This window comes from Podarcis pityusensis (assembly GCF_964106645.2).
Source record: "Podarcis pityusensis genome assembly, chromosome: 14".
Lineage (NCBI taxonomy): Eukaryota > Metazoa > Chordata > Lepidosauria > Squamata > Lacertidae > Podarcis > Podarcis pityusensis.
The window spans coordinates 13,819,647-13,826,933 of NC_138039.1; the positions used below are offsets into that span (position 1 = coordinate 13,819,647).

A 7,287-nucleotide genomic window follows, 5' to 3' on the forward strand; every position below is an offset into this window, starting at 1 on the left:
CCGATGTTGCTGAACAACAACTCCTATTATCCTTGACCATTGCCCAAGTTAGCTAGGGTTATAGGGGGTTGTAGTCTAAGAACGTTTGGAGGACTTTACCACCCATGCCATAAATGAAGAGGAAGAAAGAGAAATGCTCATTCAACATCTGCTGGATAAAATGCAGTTTTTCAGTGCCATTTTTGCTGTTCAAATGGAGTCGGGGATTTAGGCCCATCTGGGGAGAGCACTAACCTGAGAATTCTGGTAGGTCAGGAACTGGAGCGAAAGGTTTTTAGGAGAAAGGGCTTCTTCACGGGGCTCTGTCGCTTTTCAGGGCACCTCTGTCTTCAAAGCAGTTGTGGCAGCTATTGCTTGGAGAACATCATACGCACTGAGGGTCTTGAATTGCCTTGGCATGCACTTCCACAGCAAAAAGGTGTGTGGCCAAGTATTGGATGCCAGTGTCCTCTAATAATTGACATAATCCGTAAAATATGATGGTACTTTGACCCTTCTCAGGCAACAGCTTGAGGAGGGAATGAAAGCAACAGGGTAAACATTTACATCTGCATACAGATTTCTTAACGTTCACTCCCCCACCCTCTTCATTCCTAGAGTGACCCAAAAGATCCTCCTATCTCTCTGTGTTCAAGGGCTTTAAAGAAACCTCTGAGTTCTGTGTTCAGAGCAACAACATAGTGAGTCAGACCATTGGTCCATCAGCTTGGATAGCTCAGTTGGTTAGAGTGTGGTGCTGACAATGCCCAGCTTGCAGGTTCGATCCCTGTATGGAACAGCTGCATATTCTTGCATTGCAGGGGGTGGGATCAGATGATCTTCAGGGTCCCTTCTAATGCTACAATTCTAATTGGGTATCATCTGCACTAACTGGCTGTGAAGTACACTGAGCACTCAGCTGCAAACTATTATCGTACAGTGGTACCATGATTTGCGTACATCTTGGTTTGCATACATTTTGGATTACAAACACGTCAAACCCAGAAGTGCATGTCCCGGTTTACAACCTTTTTTTGGATTACAACCCCCTTTGGTGGGGGGGGGGGGATTACAAACAAAAAAAATTTGGAGGCCCCATTGGTGAAAGTGCACCTTGGGTTACAACCTGTTTGGGTTTACAAACGGACTTCTGGAACGGATTGCAGTGGTACCTCAGGTTACAGATGCTTCAGGTTACAGATGCTTCAGGTTACAGACTCTGCTAACCCAGAAATAGTACCTCGGGTTAAGAACTTTGCTTCAGGATGAGAACAGAAATCACATGACGGCGGCATGGTGGCAACGGGAGGCCCCATTAGCTAAAGTGGTACCTCAGGTTAAGAACAGTTTCAGGTTAAGAACGGACCTCCAGAACAAATTAAGTTCTTAACCCAAGGTACCACTGTATAGTTGTAAACCAAGGTACCACTGTACTATGTACAAACTATCATTTTCATTTCTGGATGGCTAGATGTTTTCACAGCAAACCTAAATGTCTGCTCTGAATTTTCAGCCGTTTGAAATTTAGGAACATCCAAAGCATGAGTATTTGTGGTCTGATCAGCTTAAAATTTGAAGCGAGTCTGAAAATCCTCTTGAAATCACAGCAGAGAATGATTAGTTATTCTGCCTTCCATTAACAAGGATACAATGAGTACAGAGATATTGGGAAAAAGTAAAATGGATGATTTGCCTGCTCTTTGTTACCAGAAAATAGGGAAATTAAGGTGGGGCGAGCTTTTACATTAAGGGATTCAGAGTCTTCCAAGGTTGTTATTGGTCAGAGAAGAATGAGCTAACGTAGGATCCAGTGAAAGCAAGGCAGATCTTTATTATTCTATTGCAATAGAATCTACCCACCCCCCAGAAGGTGAGGACCCAGAACAAAAGTGTGCAAAACCTTTTAAAGACTTTAGAAACTGTCCAGCTCCTTAGCCAAGGACCACCGCAAAAGCATCATACAGGTGTCACAGAAAGAGGTGGTCTACAACATAAATTTGAGAGTGTAGTTTGTCTCACGTCTGTGAAGATATCTGATAATGTTTGCTGATTGCCCTATCTTGACCAGTCTGGGTCATCCTTTTTTTGGCGTTTGAGGTTTGTCTTTAAAAGCACAACAAATTTCGGAGTGTCCTACTTTTTACCTTTTGAAATATGGCAACCCTTTTTTTTTTTTTAATAATTTTTTATTAAGGTTTTAAACAAAGAAAAAAGAAAAACAACACACACACAAAAAAAACAATACAAAATTTAACAATAAAAACACAAAACGTAACAATTAAAAACAAACTCTCTTTTCCATTCCCAATTTTAAATTACTTATTTTCTGGACTTCCTCATACCTCCCTCTTTTGTATTCCAATCTACATTATTTGTCCAGCAGTTTCTTTTCCACTTTTTTAAACCCAATCTTTAATTTAATAAAGTGTTAAAATATATAACTTCAACTTTTTTAAACCTAATCCTTGTTCTTAATGTCATATACCTTTAAATTTTTCCCTTTTATTATCAAATTTCCATTTCTTTAAACATCTTTAATCTTGATCTTTAATCTTAATCTATCCTTAACTTTAACCTGTACAGCTGGAAACCACTTATTTTCAATCCAACATCACTCTAACATTCCTTAATTTTGCAGTGTTTCTGAAGATAGTCTTTGAATTTCTTCCAGTCTTCCTCCATCGACTCTTCTCCCTGGTCACGGATTCTGCCAGTCATTTCCGCCAATTCCATATAGTCCATAAGTTTCATCTGCCATTCCTCCAGCGTGGGAAGTTCTTGTGTCTTCCAATACTTTGCGATGAGTATTCTTGCTGCTGTTGTTGCATACATAAAGAAAGTTCTATCCTTTTTTAACACCATTTGGCCCACTATGCCCAGGAGAAAGGCCTCTGGTTTCTTAGGAAAGGTATACTTAAATACCTTTTTTAATTCATTATATATCTTTTCCCAGAAAGCCTTAATCTTTGGGCACGTCCACCAAAGGTGAAAAAATGTACCTTCAGTTTCTTTACATTTCCAACATTTGTTATCGGGCAAGTGATAGATTTTCACAAGCTTGACTGGGGTTATGTACCACCTGTATATCATTTTCATAATATTCTCTCTTAAGGCATTACATGCCGTAAATTTCATACCTGTGGTCCATAACTGTTCCCAGTCAGCAAACATAATGTTATGTCCAACGTCCTGTGCCCATTTAATCATAGCCGATTTTACCGTTTCATCTTGAGTATTCCATTTCAGCAGCAAGTTATACATTCTTGACAAATTCTTAGTTTTGGGTTCTAACAATTCTGTTTCTAATTTGGATCTTTCCACCTGGAAGCCAATTTTCCTGTCCAATTTAAATGCCTCCATTATCTGATAATAATGAAGCCAGTCTCGCACTTTGTTTTTTAGTTTTTCAAAACTCTGCAATTTCAGTCTATCTCCGTCTTGTTCCAAAATTTCCCAATATTTCGGCCATTTGACCTCCATATTGACCTTTTTCAAGGCTTTCGCTTCCATTGGTGACAGCCGAAATATGGCAACCCTAGGTAAATACGTTAGTTCCTGGCTCCCGTTCACAAATTTGTACCTACTGATACACAGAAGATGCTCTATTGACAGTCTGCTCTGCTTTTTTAAATTAGTATTTTATTAGAATAATTTTGTTTATAAAAAGAGTGATGAAAAAGAATAAGAAAAGAAAAACATGAATGAAAATAAAAATAAAAGAAAAATACTCAATTACATTTCCGTATGTTGTATACAGATGTGTATAGTCTTATTAGCCTAGTACAAATATTTTTATCAATAACTTAATATATTCTGTGTAAAGTCATTTCATATATCATTATATCCATCCAAAGAAAGTCTGTGTCTATACGCAGTCTGTTCATATGTTGCTAATGCTGTCATATTGTCAAGCCGTTGATTAAGGGGAATCATATCTCTATTCCTCCAGTTCATCAATATCAATTTCTTAGCCACCATTATGGCACGTAGAATCCATTTTCACTGTTCCGTTTTCACTTTCCATACAATAGGTATATAGTTCAAAAGAATGTTCATATTTGAAAATCTTAAATTCATCCGTAACGTGTTATTTATACAATGCAACTCTTTCTCCCAAAACTTAGCGTGGGACATTGTTAAAAATATGTGTTTCAAAGAAGCATTGTCCATATTACATCTCCATTTTACATCTCCTGCTTAACAGATACTTACCAAACCGGATTTGCAGAGGTTCCATTCCAAGCAGTTTATTTATTTACAGGATTTACAAGTGAAAAATAACTATTTGGAAAATTATTCTCCCCCAGATACGTCCTTCTACAGCAGAGAAATATTTGGGGTCATTTAAGAGAGTCAAAATGGCTTTGGGATTGCTTTCCTGCACCATTTCAGAAAATGGTTTACATACCTCTGTATGTGTGTCCATCCTGGGTATTTATTAAATTTATTTTATTGTTTTTTGACATCTTAGAATTTGCATAATGCCTTCAAAAGAAGGTTCCAGGCAGATTACTGCATATAAAAACACAAGCAAAACAGTAGAAACTAGTTACTGTTAACCATAATCCCCTCCCTCCCAAAATACAACTCCAAAATCAATAACCCATAGAACATATTACAGGGAGGACACTGAAATAATCTCTTCAGTTTTTGCAGGCCAGGTTAAAGAGCTCTGTCTTCAGCAACCATTGAGACCTGTAAAGAGCTGGTGCCACATGTATCTTTGTGAGGAAGTAGTTTCGTATTCTTGGTGCCATCACTGAGAAGGCCCTCTAACTAAAGACCCACTTTGAACCTCTGAGAGTGGTGGCACCACCAGGAAGATCTCCTTTGATGATCTTAATTCCTGGGCTGGTCAATAGGGGAGGAAGCGTTCTTTCAGATATTTCACATGTGTTTAAGGAATGAGAAAACCCCTTTCTTTGTAGGGGATGAAATTTAAGATATAGTGTTGAGGGAGGATCTAATAGTTTCTTTTTCCCTCCCTCCCTCCCTTCCTTCCTTCCTTCCTTCCTTCCTTCCTTCTTTCGTTTCTTTTCTTTATTAGTTTGTTTCTTTTGTTGTATTGTGAAAACTTTAATAAATATTCCCCCCCCCCCCAAAAAAAGAGTGAAAACACCTTTATTTCCAGTGATTATTTATTTGGTACAATCAAAAAACTCTTTCCTTTGAAGAAATGCAAAGGTCAGCTCTGCAAACATGTTGCACAGTGGGCAGCATAACATAAAAGTTTCGTGTACATTAATGTCTTATAAAATTATGGTTGGCAGAATGCAAGGGAAATATACACAGGCTATGTGGCATTTCCGACCCAAGTGTTTCTGCAAAACAGTGCAAAGAACTAATGTTCTTCAATATATGTATATACGATGAGAAGGATCACAGCCTATGGCACTGGGCAAGGGTATTTTGCAACAGCAACAGATTTGCTCTGATGTCACCATGAAGTTTGGCATTCAGTGGTGTCTTGTCTCCTCTGGCTGCATTTGGTTAAATTACTGAGATGTAACAAAGGGATGGGCCAGTTGTATGTTGATTAGATGAGTGTTAAGGGAGCAGGTGGAGCTGTGGTCTAAACCACTGAGCCTCTTGGGCTTGCTGATCGGAAGGTCAGTGGTTCAAATCAGCACGAGAGGGTGAGCTCCCATTGCTCTGTCCCAGCTCCTGCCAACCTAGCAATTCGAAAGTATGCCAGTGCAACTAGATAAATAAGTACTACTGTGAATGGAAGGTAAACGGCATTTCCGTGCACTCTGGTTTCCATCACGGTGTCCCGTTGTGCCAGAAGCGGTTTAGTCATGCTGGGCACATGACCCAGAAAGCTGTCTATGGACAAACGCCTGCTCCCTCGGCCTGAAAGCGAGATGAGTGCTGCAACCCCATAGTCGCCTTTGACTGGACTTAACCATCCAGGGGTCCTTTAATAAAGGACCATTGACAGTTAAGTCCAGTCGCAGACGACTCTGTGGTTGCGGAGCTCATCTTGCTTTACAACCATGTGCAACCATGCTCCTCAGCAACACAAAGGAAGGGAAATATATGAATGACTTGGGGATGGGATAGAGATTAGTTCAGTTCATATTTTAATACAAACTTACCAGATTTGCACTTCCCAAACCAATACATTGGGGGGGGGGGGAATGCAGCTCTCCTTTAAAAATCCACATTTTACTGAATTTTGCAATGAAGTTTTCCAACCAAAGAATGTGTACATAGATGCACCTAGAAGTGCGCACATGAAAACAATACCCCAAAATTTGTGATGTTATGGGAAATTGTTTGCAAAAATCTATAAATGCATCTATTAGGAGAAATGCCAGCAGGAATGCCTATGGATTTTTGGGCAGACTAAGACAAACTAATCTAGAAACCGATTTAAGATTGGAAAAACTGGAAACCAGAATGAACAAATTTGCCCATCGCTAGAATGAGCTGAAGAACTGCAAGCTGTAGCAAACTACACATCCATTGCATTCTACATAGCTGGGTCTCTCCAGAAGTTGCTGGACTACAGCTCCCATCATTTCTAACCATTAGCCATGCTGTCTTGTGATGGATGGGAGATGGAATCCACCAACTTCATCTGAAGGGCCACAGGAAATAATAATAATAAACATGTAACGGTGAAGAATTCCTGATGTATTGCAGGTTCACTTTGGCAACAAAGGCTGCATTCTCACTGCAATTTTGCACATTATATTTGAGCTTTCACAAGATGTAGAAAGGCAGTTCTGGAGAACTAAAGGAATGGAATGTAGTGTAGGTTTCATGCTCATTTCCGTGTTATTTGGGTCTAGAAAAAAAATCAATTTGCAGCCCGACAACCTGGAAAAGCACAGGCGTTTCACATGGCAATTTGCCCATCTTTTTCATGGGTCCATGCTGTGAAGAGTTGTGAAGTGAAACTCTCTGCTCATTTTAAGGCTCATGCCTTTTCAAAACAGTTGGCCTGCTGAGAAAGCATGCTGGTATTTTGGCATAGAAAGTCATGCCGAAAAGGTAAAGCCAAGAAGAATGGTGGAATGTTGAGATATTCATATGAAGATGTCAGGGAATTGACATCGGAGCGAGAGGCGAAGGGGAGGCTCCTAGATGATGCTGGCGAAGGACCCAGCAGCAGGGGGAGAAACAGCTCAGTAGAGGGGGAAGCAAATCAGCGCAACACCAGGGATAAAGGGGGGCAGATGGGGGAATCGGAGAGAGGGCTCCAAGACTCTTCACTGGACCTCAGTGAGGAGGGCACAGGTCCTCCGCTACCCACGCCCTCCCTGCGCAGAAGACTCCCGCGCAGTGAGAGGAGGAGGAGAC

General features: G+C 40.3%; 1 protein-coding gene across 1 annotated transcript in view; it reads right to left on the reverse strand.

Annotated features, from left to right (window-relative positions):
• The window catches only part of LOC308462972 (acyl-coenzyme A synthetase ACSM3, mitochondrial-like), a 313,063-nt gene that overhangs the window by 49,831 nt on the left and 255,945 nt on the right, over positions 1-7,287 (reverse strand). The gene's annotated exons all lie outside the window — the stretch shown is intronic.